The following is a 23,462-nucleotide window of genomic DNA, read 5'->3' on the forward strand; positions in this document are numbered from 1 at the left end:
CCTTTAATGCAACAGGGAAACATTTAATGTATTGCGTTTCCTTCTGGAGCATCAGTGAATGTTTGTGTTTGAGTCCCTCAATTGTCCTCAGTGTGAAAAGATGGATCTCAAAATCATATAGTCAGTGCTGGAAAGGGTTCAAATACACAAAAGATGCTGGAAAACCATATAATCTACAGGACCTGAAGGATTTTTCTGAAGAACAGCGCTCAGTTTAACTGTTCAGAACAAACAAGGGACTCATGAGCAACCATCACAAAACAAAACAAAAAAAAACAGTCGTAGATCATTCAGGTAACAACACACAGTATTAAGGTTTCCCAAACTTTTGAAGGGGGTTATTTGAATAATTTCAGCACTATATGTAAACTTCTCTTATGTGAAATATCTTGCCCATGACAGTACTAAATGAAAAATAACATGCATTTTGTATGATCTCTCTTATTTTGTTAAAATTGGTCACATTTTCTGTAAGGAGTTCCCAAACTTTCGCATAAAACTGTATATGAAGTACATATTAGTTTGAGATTGTATAATAATAATAGGTGGCGGTCCACTAACGCTTGTTCTACTTCAAAGTACAAAATGAAAGAGTGCTAAAACTCAAAAGTCTGTCTTTCCTCAGTTTCCCCCTGTAATTTCATACTCGCTTCACTCTTTCGTCGCTCCTACTTTGCCTGTCAGCAGTTCTGCTCCTGTCTTTCTCTCTTTTTTTCCTCTCTCTCTCTTTCCCTCTCTTTCTCTGATGTCTCTGCCTGATGCACTAAATGACAGACTATGCCAAGTCTGCCACCTTATTTAGATTCAGGCTAATTAAGAAAGCCAAGTGGGTTTTGCAGCACCGCAAACAACATTATTCAGAAGTTGCGCCAGCTCTTTAACTGTCTCTCCCTCTCCCATCATCTCTTATCTACAGCTCAGAGCTCATCGTTCCCAGCCCCTGTTCCCTGCGACAAGTGGATTTCAACCAAGACTTAAATACTGCAGCATCAGGACCACTTATACTCGACGTCTGCAGACCTGCTACAGCGATCACACCTGATCGGCTGCAAAAGAAGACAATACTGCCACTGTCTCTTCTCTTATAGACGATAAACTGCGTAGCGTCAAAGGAGGGGAAACAGGTGAGAATTGGTATAGTCACACTTTGCTTGTAGCCGTGATTCAGTTTGTGGCCCTTTCCGGTGTATTGATTGTTTAACAGCTTCTGGACAACCTTGTTAAACACTACATATGAAAAACCGTCTATGCGCAAATTCACCGCAAAAGCATTTGTTTCATCCGTTTGCAGTTTTCAACAAGCATCAGACGTGCCCCGGGCTGACAAGCACTGTGGTTTGTGTTTTTGTAAATGATGATGGACCTGTCATGTCTTTTTCTCTCTCTTATTTACACACACACACTCAGCATGTAGAGAGATATCTGCCCTCTTGTGTTTTCAAATAGTCACACAAGACAATGCATTTTCATTTATTTTGGTCTAGGAAGTGTACAGTGGTTTTTGAGAGTCCCACAGATGATTTCCGCTCTCTTTAACACTAAAAGGAAATGGTTAAATGGCCCTGCTTGCTCCCTTGAAAAAGGTCCTGCTCACTCATGCTTACCGCAGTCAGCTCAATGGCAGCGAGAGGCTTTAATGAGTCTGGACCACTGGAGCTCAGCTGTGACCCTCTTTACCCCCTCAGTCCTGTAATGAAGACCATCGTTATGGTGCAAGTTCACAAATCACACGCTGTGCTTTCTTGTTTCCTTCATAACAAATACTTGCAGAAAGAATATAGTGTGTGCATGTTTATATGTTATAGGACTACAGTCTATTACAAAAATAGCTTTATTTCTGTCATATTTATTTATTTTCTTAAGGATTTTTTGAGGAAACTTTCAATACTGATGAATGAAATTATGAAACAATTCAGAACCTTGAAATTCAGTAAGTTATGAACAAAAGCTATGAAAAAAAATAAAAGCATCAACACAATCTCTGAACCATTTTTGTTGTTGTTGGGAAGGGCTAAAAGGATTTTTTTTTAACATGATTCACTTTTTTTTTTTTTTTTTTGTGTTGATAAGGAATTTGCAATTTACCTTAATGCTGTGAACATTGTGCAAGGAAATTATACAGTTACTGAAAAGGAAACATAAAAATGGATACTCATGACACTAAGTTATATATCACACATTATTAACAGTTATATTATATTATATTATATTATATTATATTTAGGGCTGGCAATTCAATCGCAATTTAATCACATTCAATTTGCAATTAATCACATTCGTTTTAGTTTGCCTTGTATATGTGTGTAATTATTATGTATATATAAATGCACACATATTAATGTATATGTTTAAGATAAATAAGGTATTTATGTACAAAATGTATTTATTTATATATAATATAAATTATATAAAAATTCTACATATACAGCAATACATATACTTGTAAATATTTCGTAAATATATACATGAATGTGTTTGTGTGTATATATATATATATATATAATTACACACAGTACACACATTATTATATTATATTATATTATATTATAAAATTAAGTTAGAAATAAAGGTTACAAGTGTAAAAAATTGCTAAAAAATGTAATGTAGCATGGACAAATTGAAACATCTTTGGTTCAAGTTAATTCATTATTTTTTTATTATTTTAAATGTATAATTTATTTCAATTTTATCTTTTTAAATGTGTTTTTCATATTAAGGTTAAATTAAGGTTACTAATACGAATACTTTGTTTTATGTTATTCTATCTTTTTTTAAATGGTTTTATTAATATTTTTTAAATAACTTTTTTTTTAATTCATTAATCTTATGTGTTTTTTCCCTCTTTTAAATAAGTAATTATCTTTCCTTTTAAATAAGTTTGTACATTATTATTAACTTACATAATTTATGTTTTATTTAAAGGAAAGGTCTAATGCAATTTCATGCAATCTGAGTTATTTACTCTGCTAAAGAGTTGGATTCTCATGGTAAACATGACCAAAATCTCAAAAAAAAAAAAAAAACCAAGTTGGACGTATGACAGCAAATTTTTGCGGTATAAAGACACTCTGTATAAGTTTCGGAAAGTATATTTTTCAAGTATGGCCCTATATGACATCATAAAGGGCAGAATTCCTTGTAGGGGCACTTTTCCCGTAAGAGTGCGAGAGCACACATCAACCAATTCAAGATCCAATTCTGGATGCTGCATCTGATTTGTAGCCATAGTTAAAACTGTGTGCATTTTGTCCGCTTTTGGTGTTTGGTGAAAGCACAAAGCAGTTACTGAAAGAGAGACAGAGGGTGAGGGAGAGAGAAGGTTGTGTGATTTGTGTGTAGATGTGTGTGTTTGGAGGCACAGGTGACCTTCCATGTTTAGTAAGAGGCCGTGAGGGCTCATCTGCTGATCTTCCCTCTGGCTGTATCACCGCAGGGGGAAAACTCATATTGCGTGAGGTGTCTCTCCTTGCTTGGCCCAAGAGAGGTGAGTTTGTGTATGTATGTGTGAAATGGCTATTCCGTAATGACTGCTGTGGCACGCTGTTGACAGTAAAGGTCGGTCATGTAGAGCACATTAAGCCAGGACCTTTAGGGAAGGCACACAAACATGTGTGAGAATGAGTGTGTATGTGTGGTTCTTTGTGTCATGTGAGTAGCGACTGTACTGTTGAGAAGAACATAATGGCCGCCTCTCCACCCACAGCGATTAACACAGGAACTCTATTATTACTGCCTGACAACAGTGCTTAAGAGTGCTGTTTCCACCCCTGTCCTGCCCTGCCTGACTCTACTCACAACGACAAGAGCTGCAGCTCTGCCGTTACATCCATCTATCCATCCCGCCCTCCTGGAACACAGCTGGAGACGGGTTCCAGTCGGGGGAATTCACTAAGCATAATGTGTGCACTTTCTTTGCACATATATGCACTATCGTTTGGGGTTGGTAAGATGTTTTTGAAAGAAGCTGAACAAAGCTGATCAAAAGTGTAATATTGTTAATTATTATAATTTAAACGGTTTTCTATTTTAATATATTTTAAAATGTATTTTACCCCTGTGTTTGCAAGGCCAAATTTTAGGCAGACATTATTCCAGTATTCTTTGATGAATAGAAAGTAAAATGGAAAAAAACTGTATTTATTTAAAATTGAAATCTTTTGTAACATAATAAATGTCTTTACTGCTGAATACATGTATTCATTTGCAAAAACAGACAGGAAGTGGAAAGAACCATTATGGCTACAAGAAAAACACAGAAGTGGTGTTTCTTAACTGAATAAATATATATGTATATTTTAACAAATTGGTTAAATGATCCACTTGTTGTCACCTACTGGTGTAATGAACCTGCAGATTCACTGACTCACTCAAGATGAGAGTTGATTTGTTTGTAAATGAACCACTGTTTTTGAACAAATTGGAAAAATGATTTACTGACTCATAAAGAGTCACTTCTTGTCATCTATTGGTGTAATGAATCTGCAGATTCAATGACTCACTCGCAAAGACAGTTAATTTGTTTGTAAATGAACCAGTGTTTCTGAACAAATCGGTTAAATGATTCACCACCTCACTCATAAAGTGTCACTTGTTGCCACCTTCTGGTGTAATGAATCTGCATATTCATTAACTCACTCGCAAAGACAGTTGATTTGTTTGTAAATCGGTTAAATGATTCACTGACTCACTCATAAAGAGTCACTTGTTGTCACCTACTGGTGTAGTGAAACTTCAGATTCACTGATTCACTCGCGAAGACAGTTGATTTGTTTGTAAATTAATCAGTGTTTCGAACAAATTGGCTAAATGATTCACTGACTCACTCTAAAGAGTCACTCGTCATCATCTACTGGTGTAATGAAACTGCAGATTCACTGATTCACTCACAAAGACAGTTGATTTGTTTGTAAATGAATCAGTGTTTTGAACAAATTGGCTAAATGATTCACTGACTCACTCATAAAAAGTCACTTGTCGTCATCCACTGGTGTAATGAAACTGCAGATTCACTGATTCACTCACAAATACAGTTGATTTGTTTGTAAATGAATCAGTGTTTTGAACAAATTGGCTAAATGATTCACTGACTCACTCATAGAGTCACTTCTCGTCACCTACTGGTGTAATGAACCTGCAGATTCACCAATTCACTTACAAAGCCAATTGATTTGTTAGTAAATGAATCAGTGATTTTGAACAAGTTTGTTAAATTATTCACCCACTCATTCATAATAGTCACCTATGGTGTAATGAACATGCAGAAAAAGTCCCAGAGCATTTTGATTAATCTCAAGAATCCAAGCTAACTGCTGTATAAAATACAACAATAATTTATATTGAAAGGAGGCCTGTTTGTGTTGAAAAGAATAATGATTTAATATAAATACGCATAGGGCAGCATTATTTCAGCACAGGCAGCACCTTATTAAACTTGTTAATGATTGGTTAGTGAATAAAACTGGTTATTTGCACTGAACTAAGTGAGGCAGCTGTTGAAAGTAATGAATTTGACTCTCTGTGTTTCTCTTTGGTCTGTATATCTCTATAGACTATTCAAATCGGTTGCCTGAGAGCAATGGGTTTTTAAGAGGATTTTGATGTCGGACAGCAGGACTTACGTTTTATTTATCCAAGAGGCTATATGCTTGCACGTAGATGAGTCATTTAGATGTGGACATGGCATCATCTGTGATATTGTCTCTCAGTGGGGGTTAATGGGCGACACAGCGTGTGGCGAGATTGTGTCGGCTAAATCGTATCGTGCCTCTATCGTTGACCTTATTATAGGAACATTATGGTGCACTTTGACCATCTCTAATATTTTAATAGGTTTGATCCTTCTGCTCTACAGGATGTGTTCTCAGTAAAGCCTGTGTGTTTGTCTGAAAGGCCTAATTTCACAGGAAATGTTCAGTCCAACCTGCTCTCAAATAACTGAGAAGTCAGCCAACTCTATCTATTGTATTGCACCATCAGAGATACATTTTAAATGAATCTGTCTCATTCATGACTGACAGTTAATTCTTTAATTACAGTATGCTTTAGAAGCAACATTCAACGTCATTCTGATAAGTTGCTTTGGTTTGGAAGGGGCCTGACAAGAAAAGAAATGAAAATGTTCTGCAACTTGCATTGTATTGGTTTTTAGTCAAATCACTTGCTTTTTTTATAAGATGTACTTAAAGATTTCTAGAGGAAGGATGAACCAATTTGAGTCATTCTGTGCTCTCTTTTAAGAGACAAAAGACAGCAATTGAGAGTTCTAATGAAAGTATTGATCAGAGGCCCATCTCAAGCCATTGAGGTAGATGGGGTTTGTTTGGTACATAGTTGCAGCTCTTGGTTTTTTGTTTCAGACTATGTTAATGCGTCTATATTGTGTAGTCATGTTGAAAACAGGCCCATGGTTCTCTGCTGATATCAATACTGAGTCTATATCTGGCTACTTTCAATTCTCCATTTTCCTTGCCAGCTGTTAGTAAGTGGTGGGTTGAAACTAATATATATATATATATATTAGCAAATGATCTGTGCGTTGTAAAAAAATGAATTGGTGAGAAAAAAGTTGCTTAAAACTGTAATTTAATTTTAAAGATTCAAAGTAAATCACATTCTCTTACATCCGTAACTAAAGATTTTTAGGGTCACATTGCAATAGATCAGATATTTATTAGTTGTAGGGCCACATTTGAAAGTGACCCAAACTTGATTTGAAAAGATTGCATATTTATGTTCACACTGCTCAAATATAATTAGGTCTATGTCACATGCAAACAAAAAAAAATGCATTTAGGCCACCAGTTCAATGAAAGCAGTCTACGAATCCGACCTGGTAATAGAGAAGATAGAGAGCAGTTTGCTAGCTGGAGCCATTTGGATGTGAGAGAATATAACTTTCTTACAGAAGGAGAAGTGCTTTCACTTCGCTCACACAGAATCAGTCACAGTCAGACTGTCAACGTGTGGCCGTCTGTGGCTATTTGACATGTGTGTCTGAGTTAGATTGTACCCAGAGAATTTTATCCATAATGGCCAACCGGTCACTCAAAAATGAGCTGTGAGCATTGAAGGCGAGACACTGTTAAAAGTCTGCTCTCTCATAGCAGACATATACGTTTTGAACAAGTCAAATTTAGAGTTGGGAACTGTGAAACCATTCCTATTCATTAAGCTCTGTAAACAGTTCTTACACATTCATTATTTCACAGATGCGGAAAGAATATGGTACTTTGCAAAGATTCACAGAGATTGCTCTAATTATTTTTGCACTGCAATACTGAAACAGTGCGAAAAATACTTTGTGTGAAGTGTAGTTCAATTCCTGAATGAAAGAGTCTAATGAGGCAGTTCTTTTTAGTGAATCAAAAAATGTGCAGCGCAGCTACTCTATTCTGATTCCAGAACAAATTACTCGTATCTGGTCCTTTTTGGTAAATCAAATGAACTCATCAGTGTAGTTACTAACTAGTTGTTCATATAACAAAGTGTAGTTAAAGATACACATTGTGCATTAGGCTACTCTGCAAAATTGACAACTTATCAGAAACATTCAAAAAATCATTTTTTTAAAGAGTGTTGATGAAGCTATAATGTATACACATATAGTTTTGTGGGCTTACTCTCTTGTAGTCCTGTAATAGTTGTGTGTGACTGCTATTAATAAATATTTGTGATATTGTGTGAGGGAAAGTTTTATCACGTGTTTCTTAATAACCAATCACATTACAGCCTTGGCGTCACTGAATTTCAGTAAGAGTTGTGCGACACTCAGTCACGTTTACGGATCCCATAGGAATCAATGGGAAATTCCGTAAGCTGAATCCCACCTGTCGCAAAAAGTCAGTGACTTCTCTCATAAAACAGCATCTTTTTCATGGTAAACTCTAAAAATAGTTCAATCCAAAAGTGTTGTTTAGTGTAAAACGTTGAAGATTAGCAGATAGGCTGTTGAATTATTAAATGATAAGCCGTTTCCTCTATTGACATCCATTTAAAAAAAAAACGGCCTGTGGTCTCCTTTCCCTCGTACTGCCAGACCACAAGTGTTAGCTTTAGCCGTTATGCTTTTTTGGCTAATGGTTGCAGGCTTGCCTTCTTGTGGCTTTGGGCCGGTGTCCTGCAGAGTTTAGCTCCGATTGCCTCAACACACCTGCCTGGAAGTTTCTAGCATGCCTAGTAAGAGCTATTAGCTATAGTTCAGGTGGGTCTAATTGGGGTTGAAGCTAAACTCCGCAGGACACCCCTATTCTATGACATCGTTGCAAAAAACCCTTTTGGAACATTTATTAGAGTGTGCATTACATTTTAAGATATGTTCAAATGAAAAACATTTAAAATTGCAGCAAATATTATTTCATAATATTACTGGTTTTGTTGTAATTTATTAAATAAATGCAGCCTTGGTGAACATAAGAGACTTTGTTCAAAGACATTTAAACATTTGACAGCCCCCAAACCTTTGAAAGGTGGTGTATATATATTCATTAAAAGTACTTAAAAAGTAATAATAATTACTGAGATTGTTACATTCTTAATCTCTTGTCATAATCCTCTCAGATCTGGTGGATGTGTGGTACTTTGATGCGTGTGCATCTCCATCCACTGATGTGAAGTGTTGCAACATGTGCTGTCTCTCTGTGTCGACGCGTAAGATTAATCCGAGGCTTTGGTTTGAGCTACAAAGAACTGTCAGAAGAATAACATTAATTCTTTATCCTCACATGTGTACCCTTGGTCCTGTGTTATTCTGGAATCCACAAGCAGATGGCCTCGCATTTAAGAAAGGTTTTGTTGGTGGGGGAGGACGTTATTACACCGAGCACATGGCTCAGCGACAAAACGACTGGTGGAAATCTCTCCCGAGTGTTTGTACGGATCGCATATCGGTGTGACAGACAGGGTAAACAGCAGTTTGTGCCTTGATTGATGCTGTTTTGAAAGATGTTAGACACACTGATACACATGTTGTAGATTGCAGGGCCAAAAGTGACTGAACAGACGCTTATAGACACTTATTTTGTAAAATCAACAAGTCCTCAGAGACTCGACGGCAAGTAAAGTGCGCAAACGCACACATCTTCTGAGGCGCGTCTAAACCGTGCTGTTCACACTCTCAGCCGTTCCACATGGTAAGTGACAGGCTTGCAGGGAAGGAGAGTTTTGTAATTGAATCGAAATGACAGATCGCTAGAGAAGAGAAGGTCGAAAGGACCCAAAAGCCTGTGTACGGTGCTGGGGTAAATGAATGTGAGAGAAGAGGTTTGCAAGGCTGTGTCAGTGTTTGGGATTGACGGCCGTATTTACTAACAGGTGTGTCTGTGAAATTGCCCTGTACATACAATAGCAGACGGGAGCAGATCGAATGCTGTCTGTATGAATGAGTAGCCAAAGTCAATCCTCTTCTCTCGATGGCCTCGAGTAATAGCTGTAACCATAGTGACAGATAATGATAGTAAATATCAAGACTTTGAATTGCATCTTTGAGGCCTTTTTTCTAAACTGTATAGCATCTGATCCTCTTTAAGAAGCAGTGTGGTTAAAAAAACTTTTATTGTCAATGATGTAATGATAGTGTGAATGTATGAACATTGAGAGAAGCTTTTTGTGCTTGTCATGTTCATACAATTCACTCTTTAAATGCAGTTTTGACTTGAGACATTGATCACAAGGTAGTAAGTTTGGTTATACAATGTATTCACATAACTGAACTGTGTATACAGACCAAGGACCATATTGTACTGTTATGTGAGCATAGCCTAAAACAATAACTGCACTTTCTTGTAATGGAGTACATAATGAACGATGTGTACTTTATGCATGCGGTGTTATGAGAGTTGTCTGCCATTGTTGCTGATCCAGAGCCTGTGTTTTAAAAATAGCCATGTGTTTACTCAGCCCCACAGGCCAACATTCTCCATTAGCCGTGTACAGCTCATTCTACAGCGGCTGATTTACACGCGCAAACTGCTTATTCTCTCCAAACATATATTTAATGAGTACAGCACCGCTTGCCAGACGGGCAGAATAGGAGCCAGCCATTTTAACTGCTTGAGCGGTAACAATAACATTTAAGTCATAGAAAGTTGGGACAGTACATTTCTTTTTAAAGGTGCACTTTTTTTCTGAAAAAGTAGCACTTTTGAAACAAATCTCTCTGTGATCCTCTTCTCACCAGGCCCTTTTGATTGCGGAATAAATTCATTGTGTTTTGATTTTGAATAGTGTGTTTCTATCGCCATTGGCTACCCTGGTGAAAAAACCTTTGCTGGTTTAACCAGCATATGCTGTTTTTTTCACCAGGGTATGTGTGATGTTTCATCCACACCACTAGGTGTCATTCCAGTGTGGTTGCCAAATCAGCACAACATGTACAAAAATGACTAAATGCACCTTTAATGACCCGTCATCAATCAGCCATATTGGTGGCACTGAACGTAAACAATGCTACTGAAACGAACAAAACTCGGATGTTTTGCTAATTATTGCTGCTGAAAATGATTAAGTATTGTCATGTTTTGGGCTGTACTAATCAGTCGGACCAGGAAAAACATTTGGAGTACTATAGACAAAGGAACAAAAGGTGTTTGTGGTTGGCCAAACTGAACCAGGATTTCCAGTGCAAGAATCTTTACAACATTCATGTTTGTTCTCATCATTTCCAGTCAGGTAGGTGAAATATTAGGCTAATATCTTAATACTGCTCGTACATATCTTTGCCACCTATTAACGCCCTTTCCTGCTTACTAAGTCAGTCTCTATATGATTTACCAGCTTCCACATATTTTTTTTTTTTTTTTTTTTTGTAGTTTAGACAGCATAAATTAGCAGAACAACATATTCAGTAGTGTATTACCGGGGATTTCATACTGTTGTTTACATCCAGGTATCGCCAATATGCCCGCACATCCGGGTAACTGACCAAACTGTGACGTAAGTGCAAACCATCTATTGCTGTTGCTGGATAGAGACTACTCAGAATTGTATATTTTCTAGATTGAAAATGAATGTGTTAAATGCATATATCTGCTAAAAACATTAACTAACGTTCAAAGGTTTGCGGTCGGTTCGATTTTTTAATGCCTCTAATGATTGCCTGGGCAGCATTTATTTGATTAGAAATACAGTAAAAACATTAATACTGTGAAATATTAACAGAATTTAAAATAACTGATTTCTATTGTAATATATTTTGAAATGCAATGTATTAGTGTAATATCAAACCTGAATTTTCAGCATCATTACCCCAGTCTTCAGTGTCACATGATCCTTCAGAAATCATTCTAATATGCTGTTCAAAAAAAACTGTTTATTAATAGGTTAGTTGAAAAAATGAAAATTCTGTCATTAATTACTCACCCTCATGACGTTCCAAAACTGTAAGACCTGTGTTTATCTTTAGAACACAAATTAGGATATTTTTGATAAAATCTGAGAGCTTTCTGACCCAGACAGCAAGCAACTGATACATTTAAGGCCCAGAAAGGTAGTAAGGACATTGTTAAAATAGTCCATGTGACATCAGTGGTTCAACCTTAATGTTAACAAAAATAACTTTAATAACTTTATTCAACAATTTTTTCTCTTCTGTGTCAGAAGAAAAATATCTTAATTTGTGTTCTGAAGATGAACGAAGGTCTTACAGGTTTGGAATGACATGAGGGTGAGTAACTAATGACAGAATTTTCATTTTTGCATGAACTATCCTTTTATTATTTTTCTTTCATTGAGTACACTAGCTTAAAGGGACTAATTGCCAACTTGATCTTTAATGTTATGGTCTTATATGTCTATCATCATACATTACAGTACAATCAACATCATATTTCTTACAGTACATGTCAAAAGAAACTCAAGGCAAACTACTTTAAAAGTGACAAAATCTGGTCTCGATATGAGATGATCTCTCATGTTGGAGCCAAAGTGAGTCAGGTGAGTTGAGCTCTTGGTGAGCACTCTAAAATGACAGAGTTGTAGCCTCATGCTGAGACTGATCTTGAGGTGAGAGCACTTGTGAGATGTGGAAACACAGACTGTCTTTCCATAGCTGAGGTGGTAATTAATATCAGGGTCTGGGGAGTGTGTTCTGGTGTTTCATTAAGAGCTCCAAACTCTGTCGTGATTACTGGCTGCCCTCTCTGACTGAAGGTCCCTTTATGAAGTGAAGGACCAGAGAGCTTTTCTGCTTATTAATGAAGAGCATCTGAGGCCTGAAGGAGGCTGCTGACTGTATTGAGCTGTTGTTTCCGAGAGCACAGGGGAGCATTTGTGTACTCCCTATAGCTCTCACGAAACAGCCTCTTTTGCATGACCTCACTGCTCGACAAATGACTTTATTAGGCAAACCTGGGCTGACTAATGGTTTCGGTGGACCTGTGGACCTCTGAGTCAAAACACAAGTGGGCTGATGAGTCAGTGAATGTAGAACTGACTTTCTCAACTGAGCTGTGGACAAGAGAATTGACCCTTCTCAAAGACCCGCCCCCTTTGTTACTGTTGCTACGTCCGACAAGCATGGTGCTCTCACCCCACATATAATGTTGTTACACAGTGAAAAATACATTGGAAACTGACAGTTTCAGCTTTCACATTTTGTCATTTTTTAAGAAATTCAAACAATAAATACTGTTTATACTGTATAAATACTGTATAAACAATAAATACTGGCTCTTTAATGTGCCATGACAGATCATTGTAGCGCCTCAGTTCAAGCGGCACATGAACCAATTATCTCTTCCTCTTATTGCTTGAAATAAACACGAATGAACATCGGAAGGTTTATTTTTTAAGCCATGGAAAGACATCAATACACACCATTTTTTAAGTTCAAGTCACCAACCTTAATCTTCTCTCATGTCTGGTTTGTTTGTCAGAGAAGATGGCAGATTCTGCATTATGATTGGTCAGATCGCCTGTCAGTCAAACGCTTCACTGAGATTTCAGGATATTCATTCATGCATTCACTGTAATTCACATGATGTCCATGAAATATGTTTCTTTTGTTAATCATAATGTGCACCGATGACTATACGTTAAAAGATTTGTGGCTATGAATCATAATTTGACCTTTGCCCTTTTCACACTCCCTTTTTACAATGATGTATGACATCAAGCAGCATGAGTTATACAGTACAAAACTCTGCTGTAACATGACATCACACTGTGATTCAAAGCATATTATGTTTTGGAAGCACTGGATGTAGATATACTGTGTGTTATTATTTGGATAGTGGATAGTGTAATCATTATGCACAGTAATTTTTGTTTAATGAAAGGCATGAGACACATAGAAAGATATAAAGAGCCCAGTGAGATGGTCTATAAAAAATAAGTAGATGATATTTTTCGTTGCAAAGACACTTATCACCTAATGAACACTGGAAGTGCGTGGTGTGTCGTGACTATATCCATAATGAATGATGAACACCAGAAATCGGCAACAACTTGCAGAGTGAAAACACAAGAAATTAATTTGCCCTTTTTGCAAAGTCTGTTGCAAGAAATAATTGATAAACATTGATCTGAACATCAGAGATGTGCTACATTCAGAATTGATTCAAGACTGCTTTTTAAATTCCAAGTGAAATCCAAAATTTGAGTAGAGGTTGGGTTGATGTAGCGAAGAGGATGCAGAATTGCATTTCAAATTGAAATGTTAAATTTTTTTTAAATATATATTTATAATATGTGACCCTGGATTTCAAAACCAAAACCTGAAAGCTGAATAAATAAGCTTTCCATTGATGTATGGATAGGATATTGTTAGGACAGGCCAATATTTGGCAGAGATACAACTATTTGAAAATCTGGAATCTGAGGATGCAGAAAAATCAAAAATGAAAATATTGAGAAAATCGCCTTTTAAAGTTGTCCAAATGAAGTTATTAGCAATGCATATTACTAATCAAAAAATAGGTTTTGATATATTTGTGGTAGGAAATTTACAAAATATCCAGGGTCCAGGGTCACATATATGAATTTTTATACATACATTGCTTTGGTTCTATGAATTTTTTTTTATTTTTTATTTTTATTCTGATTATAGTTTTTTTTTTTTTTTTTTTTTTAAACACCAATTTTCTAAATCTTACCTAGGGCCCCACAGGCCCGTCTATGAGCAAGAGAAAGATAACCTAAAAGAACCCTGCTGAATTTATGCAATCTGAACAGGTTTGCCAAGTCATACATTTCCAACTAAGAAGATTTAAATAGGGATCTCATTACCCTGTGCATCGTCTGATTCATACAGTACATAGACACACACTCTCACACACAAGCTTTTCAGGTCATGCTACACCTCCACGTCCTCTGTCTTTCTGCGTATCCGCAAATACTCTCAGCTGTCAGCTAATTTACAATGCTTTATGCTGCAGAATTTTATACAGTCAACAAATGCAGCTTGCTCACCCAGAACATCACAGTTTTGTAATGATGCTTAAATGTTTTTGTGATGTTTTGTGGTTATGTTGTGTGAACTGAGAATGTTTAGACATTTGAATGTACATTTTTCCCCCATGCCCTCATTAAAGACGATAAAGACTGATTTCATGAGACTTGAGAGAGAGAGAGATAAAGAAAAAGTGAGCCACAAGCAGCCATAAACAGCTTGACAAAGCATGAAATATGCATCCCAGATGAACGCAGACATCCTAAGGCATGAACTTCAGTACCCTCTCATCTCAGCACATTTCCACGAGCGGGTTTGGTGATTTCACTGCTTTTTTTTTTCCTCGTTCTTTTTTGGCTGAGTGAATTCAGCATTGTTTTTCAGTTGTTTCTGGATTATTTTGTGTGCGCGCTGATCTGATTATAGCAAAGATAGGTCAGCTTGCATAATGGCACAGCTCGCTAGATAAAAAAGAAGCTCTCCTCCACGTATCACACACTCTACATACAGAATACTGTATTTACATTCTGATGCGACAAATAGAAAGTATAACATTTGATCTGAATAATACACTAAAGTATAATCTTTGAAAACTAGGCCTTTGGAAACACTTAATGCATTAGACGTCGTAAAGCTGATACTTATTCTGCGATCTCTCACTCTGATCGGTCTTCTTCTCTCTTTCCGTCATGTTATAGGCATATCTGTGCCATGTTCTTGCAGTCAGATGCATGTGAAACACCCCCTGCTGATCTCTCACACACAAGCCCTGTAGATCACTCAATTTTCATCATTCCCCAACTATTCACTCTATCTGTCTTTATAGCTTTTGAAGAAATAACTCCGTTTTTCTTTATTGCATGGAAATAAAGCTGATATTGGCTCACTTTTGGCTTTGTATTCATTCCGTCTACATCTTTTTCTTTTTTTAAATCCTTTTCAAGTTTTTGTCATCTAAAGCAGTATTTCCCAGTCTTTTTTTTGACTTGTTTACTCCTATAGCGCCATTAGTGCGGTCCATAGACTCCAATCTTGAAATGTATTGCTGCAAACAAATAACGTACTAGATATAATTTAGCATTTTCATAAGTAGTGGCTATTGTTCTGCTTTCAAGCTATCTTTTTGGTGAAAAACAGACTCGCAAAGCAGCTTTCTCTCTCTTTAATGAGACACCTGATCTTATTTGTCTGAGCATTCACAAGTTTTGACATTTCTTGGGGCAACCATGCAGAAAACATTTCTCTGAGAAAGACCTAAAGGCGAATTTATTTATACATCCAATCCAGATGGGACATTTAACAAAAGTCATTTGCAGTTTTTTTAAAATACCAATTACCATTAAAATATTAAATGTCACAGAGCAGCGATTATGCTGTCACATGTACAAAATTCTAACATAAATATAAAACTAAATGCATACTTTTGGAATAGTGGTTAAAGATTGGTCTGGTGATCAAAAAGTTTTAGATTTAAATACTGACGCCTTAAGTTGCACCACAAGAACTTTGTAGAAAACCATCCACTGTAACCTGGTGAAAAAGAAGTGTGCTGAATGTGCACTTGTAGCGTACTTCAAATCTTAAAAGTGCTTTTATTAAACTGTGATAATGTTTTTAACTTTACTGTGTAATTCAATATTCCATTTAAATGTACTACATTGCAATTCCATCATTACAAATCTGTAATCAATGTTTAATTAACATATTTAAATGCATGACATATATATGACAAGTTTCAATAGAAATCACATTAGTGTGTACTTTAGTTTACATGTGGCAGTACACTTTAACTATATTTCAAAGACAATATAAGTAATTACTGCATGAAACACATATAAAGATGTCCTACTTACAGTAAGTGGGTAAAAGCACTCTAACGCTGAGCTAATTGCATTCATTTAAATTTAAACTATAATGCATTTTCATTAAATTGCAGTTAAAATGCAATGAAATGACCAAAAACATTTCAGTTTTTACTTATACTGATTTCTATGATAAATACTCTCTTTAAAAGTCTGACGAAGTTTACTTCTTTTTCATAAGGGTAGGTTAAAAGTTTGCTTGGTCCTTACTTTTTTACTGTCCCAGGTAAGCATAAAGTATTAAAGGATACCTATTATGCCCCTTTTTACATAATGTAATATAAGTCTCGGGTGTCCCCAGAATGTGTCTGTGAAGTTTCAAATCAAAATACCACACATACGATTTTCGTCTCTTTAAATGCAAATGAGCTGATGCTCCCCGCCCCCTTTTTCCAGAATAGAGCTGTGCCTAACAACTTTTACCTCAGATACTCTGCCAAAAAAACATATATTTGGTTTTGATTATCATGTCTGTTGCGCTGAAATCATTTTAAATCATTAGTTTAAACGTATGATATAGGGTTTTCCAGAATGTGTCTGTGAAGTTTCAAATCAAAATAGCACACACAGAAAATGACTGTTTAACGGCATGTGAGTACTAAACCCCCTAAGTTTTCTTTCCTGTCTTATTGCGCTTAAACTGTCAAATACACACAGGTTTATGTTAAAAACACACAGGGGTTACAAAAACAGTCAGTTATGTTTATGAAGGTAAACAGCTGGGAAAGAAATCCCGTTTATATTAGATCTGTTTGGCAGTATACAGTAAATAAATAAACCCACTGCTCTCTTGTCTCCTCTGAGGCTGGAACTCTAAACAGTGTTCTGTGCTCGTCTATGCAGCCAAAGCCAGAAAAGTTAGCATGCTTTGCTTGAACTTACACCATGGCGTTAGAACTGGTACACCGTTGTTGCTTGTGAAAATAAAATGGAGGCATTGTGGGTGGAAATGTGCAGATTAAGGGGTGATCGTTTTTTCATATACTTGCAGTAAAAGGCTTACCAAAACAAAGTTGTCCTTTTTTCACGTTTTCTGGGTTGTTAGATGCACTGGTGACATGATTATGGCACCTAAAGACAGAAACAGTCAGATTTTCATGATATGTCACCTTTACATACAAGTAAGTACCTTTGTAGTACATTCTTATTTATTTATATTTTTTGTGCTAAATAAAATCATAAAAGTTATAATTAAAAGTATATTTTTACTTCAGTACTACCTCAGTGCACTTGCAAAAGTAATATTTAAATTGATTTTTAGTGCATTGAAAAAAGTATACTACTGCAAAAGTATACCATATTTTATTAGTGTATTTCTTAAAAGTGTGCTTTGAATGCTTTAAAAAATAGTTCAATCTTAGCAGGCTTTTATATAGCAATCCTAGAGAGAGTATGTTAAAAGCACATTTTAGTTCATATTCATGGTGTCTTAAAATAGCATAGTTGAGTACACTTAGATGTTCTTAGGATTACCTTAAGAAGTGCTAAAGAATATTTTTTAGTATATTAAGTTCAAAATTTGTGTGTTAAACAGAGCGCTTAAAGTACATTATGAAAGTGTAATAAGCGTACTGAAATAGAGTGTATTTTAGTGTACTTTTTTCATCTGGGAAAACAGTATCATCCTGATCCTGTTCAGTCCAGCTTCTTATAAAGGTGAAGGGCAAATGCAGCCGTAATAGGACAAACATGACCTCTTGACCGTCAGCTCAGTCATACAGTCAGATTAAGTTCTTTGGGAACAACAGCACAGCCGCAGGGAACTCGTGCCGTCACTGCAACAACACGAGAGATGTACCTTACGCGAGGGCCAGACACATAATACAGAGACCTGAAAACAGGAAATTCATGATGTCACTCTGACCCGTTTTTGAGCTCGCGCACACACTCTTTCTTACTCACACACACACAAAAACAACACGCTGCAGTCTAGGGACTTCTTGTTAGTTCAAGTCATACATACCTAATTAAAACAAGGAGGCAGCCAATTAGGCAAGAGACCTGATGACAGAATTAACATTTCAAAGAGCAGAGGAATGAGGGGACGAAAGTGAGGGAGACGAAGGGAGATGCGGCAATCAAAAGGTCAAAAGAAGGAAGCAAAGAAAACAAATACTGGGGGAGAGGTATAGACAGAGAAATGAATAAGGGTTTAGACAGCAGAGTAAACGTCAAATATGACTTCCTCGTTGCTCTGATCTTGTGCCTCATGCGGTGCAGAACCCAGCAGGGTCTTAGCACCATTATTTAAAGAAGAGTGCTCAACATGCTCCACTTCTGAAGGGCGGAGGACGCCCGCTTCTCCAGCCGCATACTAAAACATCAGTTCACAGAGACGCGCTTGAGAGGCTGAGGCTGGGAGGGTTTGAAATGTAGCGAGAGCTTCCCGAGATTTCTGAGGCAGAAAATTAAACAGATGGCAAAAGCACAAACAGAGTGCCTGTTTTTTTCCCAGCTGTTTTCTCTTTCTTTTTTTAAGTGTTAAGTGGAACTATGTTTTCTCTCTGAAGTCATATTATCTTTTGTTTAGTATCTGTACTATCCTTTCTTCTTCTTTATCATTGTCTCTATTTTCGTGTAGCTGCTTCTTTTGCCTTAAATGTGTTGGGGGTTTTTTTTTCACCGTGTTCACACGGAAGCAGAATACTTGTGTCAGACCCGTTTGGAGTGCTAATGTGCTCTCGCAAATGTGCAGTACTGAATTTGCAGAGCAAGTTCAAAGTCAAAGTCAACTTTATTGTCATTTTTAGCACATCATATGGCAATGGATAAAGAAAAGATCGAAACACAGATCCTTAAGGAAAACAACAGTGATACACAGGAGACTCGCAAGAACTAAGAAGACAACAGTAAATATGGACAATAAATCCAGACAATAATACAGCAAGGTACACAGAGCAAAAACAGAACTCACAGTTAATAATAGGTAATACATATATATATATATATATATTTAAAGTGTAGCAGAAGATGGATATGGTTTGTAAGTACTACATGAATAAATATATATAACTGTTAAAGGATTAGTTCACTCCAGAATTTAAATTTCCTGACCATTTACTCACCACCATGTCATCAAAGATGTTTGTGTCTTTCAATCTTCAGTTAAAAAGAAATTAAGGTTTTTGAGGAAAACATTCCAGAATTTTTCTCCATATAGTGGACTTCAATAGGAATCAACAGGTTGAAGGTCTAAATTCCAATTTCATTGCAGCTTCAAAGGGCTCTACATGATCCCAGACAAGAAATAAGGGTGTTATGTGGTGAAACTTGGCCATTTTCTTGAAAAAATACAAATGTATATACTTTTTAACCACAAATGCTCATCTTCACGCATTATGTAATCACATTGGAAAAGGTCACGTGTGACGTAGGAGGGTTTTTTTAGAAAATGATTGATTGTTTTGCTAGATAAGACCCTTAGTCCTTGGATGGGATCTTGTAGAGCCCTTTGAAGCTGCATTGAAACTGCAATTTTGACTTTCAACCCGCTGATCGCCATTGAAGTCCACTATATGGAGAAAAAATCCTGGAACGTTTTAATCCTTGAATAACATATATAATATATTAATAACTAAATATATCAAATATATACTGATATTGCTATGTCTTTGGTTGGTAGGTCGGTCTTAGGATGTGTTTTGTAGTTTGGTTCTAGTACTTTTTATCTGGTCCAAAAAAGAAAATGAGACGGTTGACCCTTCGCAGGGAGTTTGATTGACAGGTGATCTGACCAAACATAACACAGAATTTGCCATTTTGTCCAACAAATAAACAAGAAAGAAGAGTAGATGTACACTGGTAGACTTGAACTTGAAAAATGGTGTGTATTGACGTCTTTCTGTGGTTGAAACAATACCTTCTGATGTTCATTCATGTTTATTTCATGCTATAACTAGTAAAAAAGAAGAGATGGTCGGTTCACATTCTGCTTGAACTGAGGCACTACAGTGATCTGTCATGACACATTAATGAACTACAAAACAGTATTTATTGTTTGAATTTTTTAAAAATGACAACATTTGAAAGCTGAGACTGTTTCATACCTAAAGTAACCTGCTCTTGTCTATCAGCGCGTTGTCAGTTTCCTCTTTGAATGTGTGTACATATGGTGGTATTTATACCAGCTGATAACTTACGAAAAGAGGAATCGAGATCTTCTGTAAGGAGGCGGTGGTACTGATGCCTGTACTCAACTGTAATAAGCAATATAGCTCCTATGTTGAGAAGAACCTGGTATACGTGAATGTTCCGTCGTTAGGGTGACATTTTTTGGTTGGTTTAGATGTTTTGGTCTGTGTTGCACGCATATTTCAATTGAACCGCACCAGAGTTCATTTGGAAGCGGACTGAGACTGACCTTTTCAGGAGGTCTTGGACCACTTGTTTGGTGAGCAACAAAGTTCAGATGCCAGTGTTCACACTTCATGGTGCTAAAATAACAACTGCACCAGGGTTCATTTTAATTAAACCAAACCTGCAAACACGCCTTTAGTCCGTAGGAACCGTATTGGAGGGCTAGTTGTCTGTCACACCACTCTCATGTCTTATATGTATTGCATTTTTCCATGCTGGTTTCTGGGAACTTAGAGAGGAAGATATAAACTGTGTGTATGAAGGTTTTAGATCCTGTTGCTGTCTATCCTCACAAGATTTCTTATCTGAACATTCATAGCCACTCTCAGTTAATTAAGATTTGACAGATGAACTCTCAACTCGATTGGGCTCGTTTATTAAAAACTGCCGTGTGCCGAATTGTGATAAGACTTTCTGGTGTTATGGAAGTTGCCGTATTTGATATTTACTTTAGTGACTATCACTATGGTTACAGATGTTATTCATGGCTATCTCAAGAATTGGAAAGTTGGTTACTTGTTCATGCAAATCATTTGATAAGCTTGGGTCTGGAGTTATACGTCCAGGAACATTTGAGAGTCTGTAGTAACTGTTGGTAAATAAATACGGTTCTATCCCGAACATTGACTGTGAGTGTAGATTTTATTTATTTGCTCTTTTCTAACTTAAAGGGATAGTTCAACCAAAAATGAAAATTCTGTTATCATTTACTTACACTCATGTCCATTCACACACATACACACACATGCTTTTTTTTTTTTCATTGTCATTTGTCTAAATATTTTAAAATATCATCTTCTAAATATCATATCATCTTTTCTGTTTTTAGAGGAGGACGAAAGTCAAACAGCAACATGAGGGTGAACAAAATTTCCATTTTTGGGAACCATCCCTATAAATATGCAGTAAATACACATCATTTTTTTAAAATATATATGATGTTTATACATAAATTTATACAAAAATCTTTATAGTGTAAAGCATGAAAAATTCACAGCACAGTAAAACATAAGACAGTATGTGTAAGTTGAAATTAATGTTGTCAAATCAATTAATCGTGATTAATTGCATGCAAAATAAAGGTTTGTGTTTACATAACGTGTATTGTGTATATTTGTATGTATATATAAATACACACACACACACACACACACATATATATATATATATATATATACACTACCGTTCAAAAGTTTAGGGTCAGTACATTTTTATTGTTTCTTTTTTTTTTTTTTTTTTTAAGAAATTAATACTTTTATTCACCAAGGATGTATTAAGTTAATAATTAAAAGTTTATTAAAAGTTAATAATAAATAATTTGCATTGTTATAAAATATTTATATTTTGAATAAGCACTGTACTTTTTAAACTTGTTATTCATGAAAGAATCCTGAAAAAAAAAAAAAAATCACAGGTTCCAAAAAATATTTGGCAGCACAACTGTTGATATTATCCAACATTTATCATTCTAATAATAAATCTGCATATTAGAATGGTTTCTGAAGGATCACGTGACACTTAAGACTGGAGTAACAGCTGATAAAAATTCAGCTTTTCATCACAGGAATAAATTCTATTTTAAAGTATGTTAAAATAAAATACTTTATTTTATATTGTAAAAACATTTTGCAATATTACTGTTTTTTTTCTATATTTTTAATCAAATAAATGCAGCCTTGATGAGCATAAGAGACTTCTTTAAAGACTATTACAAGTCTTACTGACCCCAAACTTTTGAACGGTAGTGTGTATATATATATATATATATATATACACAGTACACATATGTGAACAAACTTTTATTTTGGATGCGATTAATTGATTTGACAGCACTAGTTGAAATACATTGTTTAAGGTGTAAGTTTACAGTTTGACAGGTGTTTTTTGTCATTTTGTATAGTATTACCTGTTATTTGTTACTAAATATGAAATCTGCACATTGTACTTTTGTACTGCACAAATGCTTTATATGTAAAACCCACTCCTTACACATGAAGTACACATGAAACTGTGCAGAAGAGGAAAGTGATGGGGGAGGAAGAACAGAGGCAAAAGAGGGAGAAAGACAGAAAGAAAGAATCTCTTGTCTTGTGATCAGAGGCAGCTTGTCAAAGACTCCCCTGCCGACACCGCGCTTTAATGATTCCTCACACGTCAGAAACAAACTCCGAAGATGATGATCATCGTTTCATCTGCTGTCTCTGGCCTCATTACTGCCACAGCGCTCTTGGTCAGCAGTTGGTATAAGGAGCAGGAAAAAGAAAGAGAGAAAGGCAGAGCCACGGAGAAGAGTAAAAAGCGAAAACATTTTGATCTGTGATCTATAATTTATTTCCAAAGCAATGCCTTTACTCGACTTCATCTTAGGAACACGGGTGGCTTATGATCATTATTTCAGCAAGTCACAACCTTTTAGTCTCCTCCCTCTCACTCTTATTCTCCTTACATGTTTATATTATGCTTATCAAACGGTCATGTTCTGTGGAAGCCTTATTAGAGATGTTTACTAAGGCAAGCGTTGCTTATTATTAGAGTTATTAAACTTTTGTACGTTTTGGACTCCAGCTGGACTATCGGACATTGGTGACTTGATCTGTGTCTACAGACTTGAGGGTGTTCTCTTTTGATTTGGCCACTAAGCAAAAATCCGTTTACTCAAATGCATGCAGAGTTCATTTGGAAGTGGACTGAACATACAGTTCTACATTCAGCTGCTTGTTAGATTTTGGATGGAGATATGCTGCTCCAGCTGACATTAGCTGCTTTTTCCTGTCAGAAGTGGTGTTAAGGAGGCTGTACTTGAGACAATCAGCACCGTCCCAGGTGAGCCTGATGGCTGCTGTGCCCTGAGGCGCCTCACT

The 23,462-nt window shown here is 36.2% G+C and overlaps 1 protein-coding gene across 2 annotated transcripts in view; it reads left to right on the forward strand.

Moving 5' to 3' along the window:
* Positions 1–23,462, forward strand: part of LOC127157815 (protein phosphatase 1 regulatory subunit 29) — a 112,688-nt gene that overhangs the window by 35,081 nt on the left and 54,145 nt on the right. The window contains exon 2 of one of the 2 annotated variants that reach the window (XM_051101030.1): positions 917–1,124. The exons of the other annotated variant lie outside the window; for it this stretch is intronic. The gene's annotated coding sequence lies outside the window, so the exon portion shown is untranslated. The remainder of the gene's footprint in view (positions 1–916; positions 1,125–23,462) is intronic. 2 annotated transcript variants of the gene reach the window in all.

This window comes from Labeo rohita, chromosome 3, assembly GCF_022985175.1.
Source record: "Labeo rohita strain BAU-BD-2019 chromosome 3, IGBB_LRoh.1.0, whole genome shotgun sequence".
Lineage (NCBI taxonomy): Eukaryota > Metazoa > Chordata > Actinopteri > Cypriniformes > Cyprinidae > Labeo > Labeo rohita.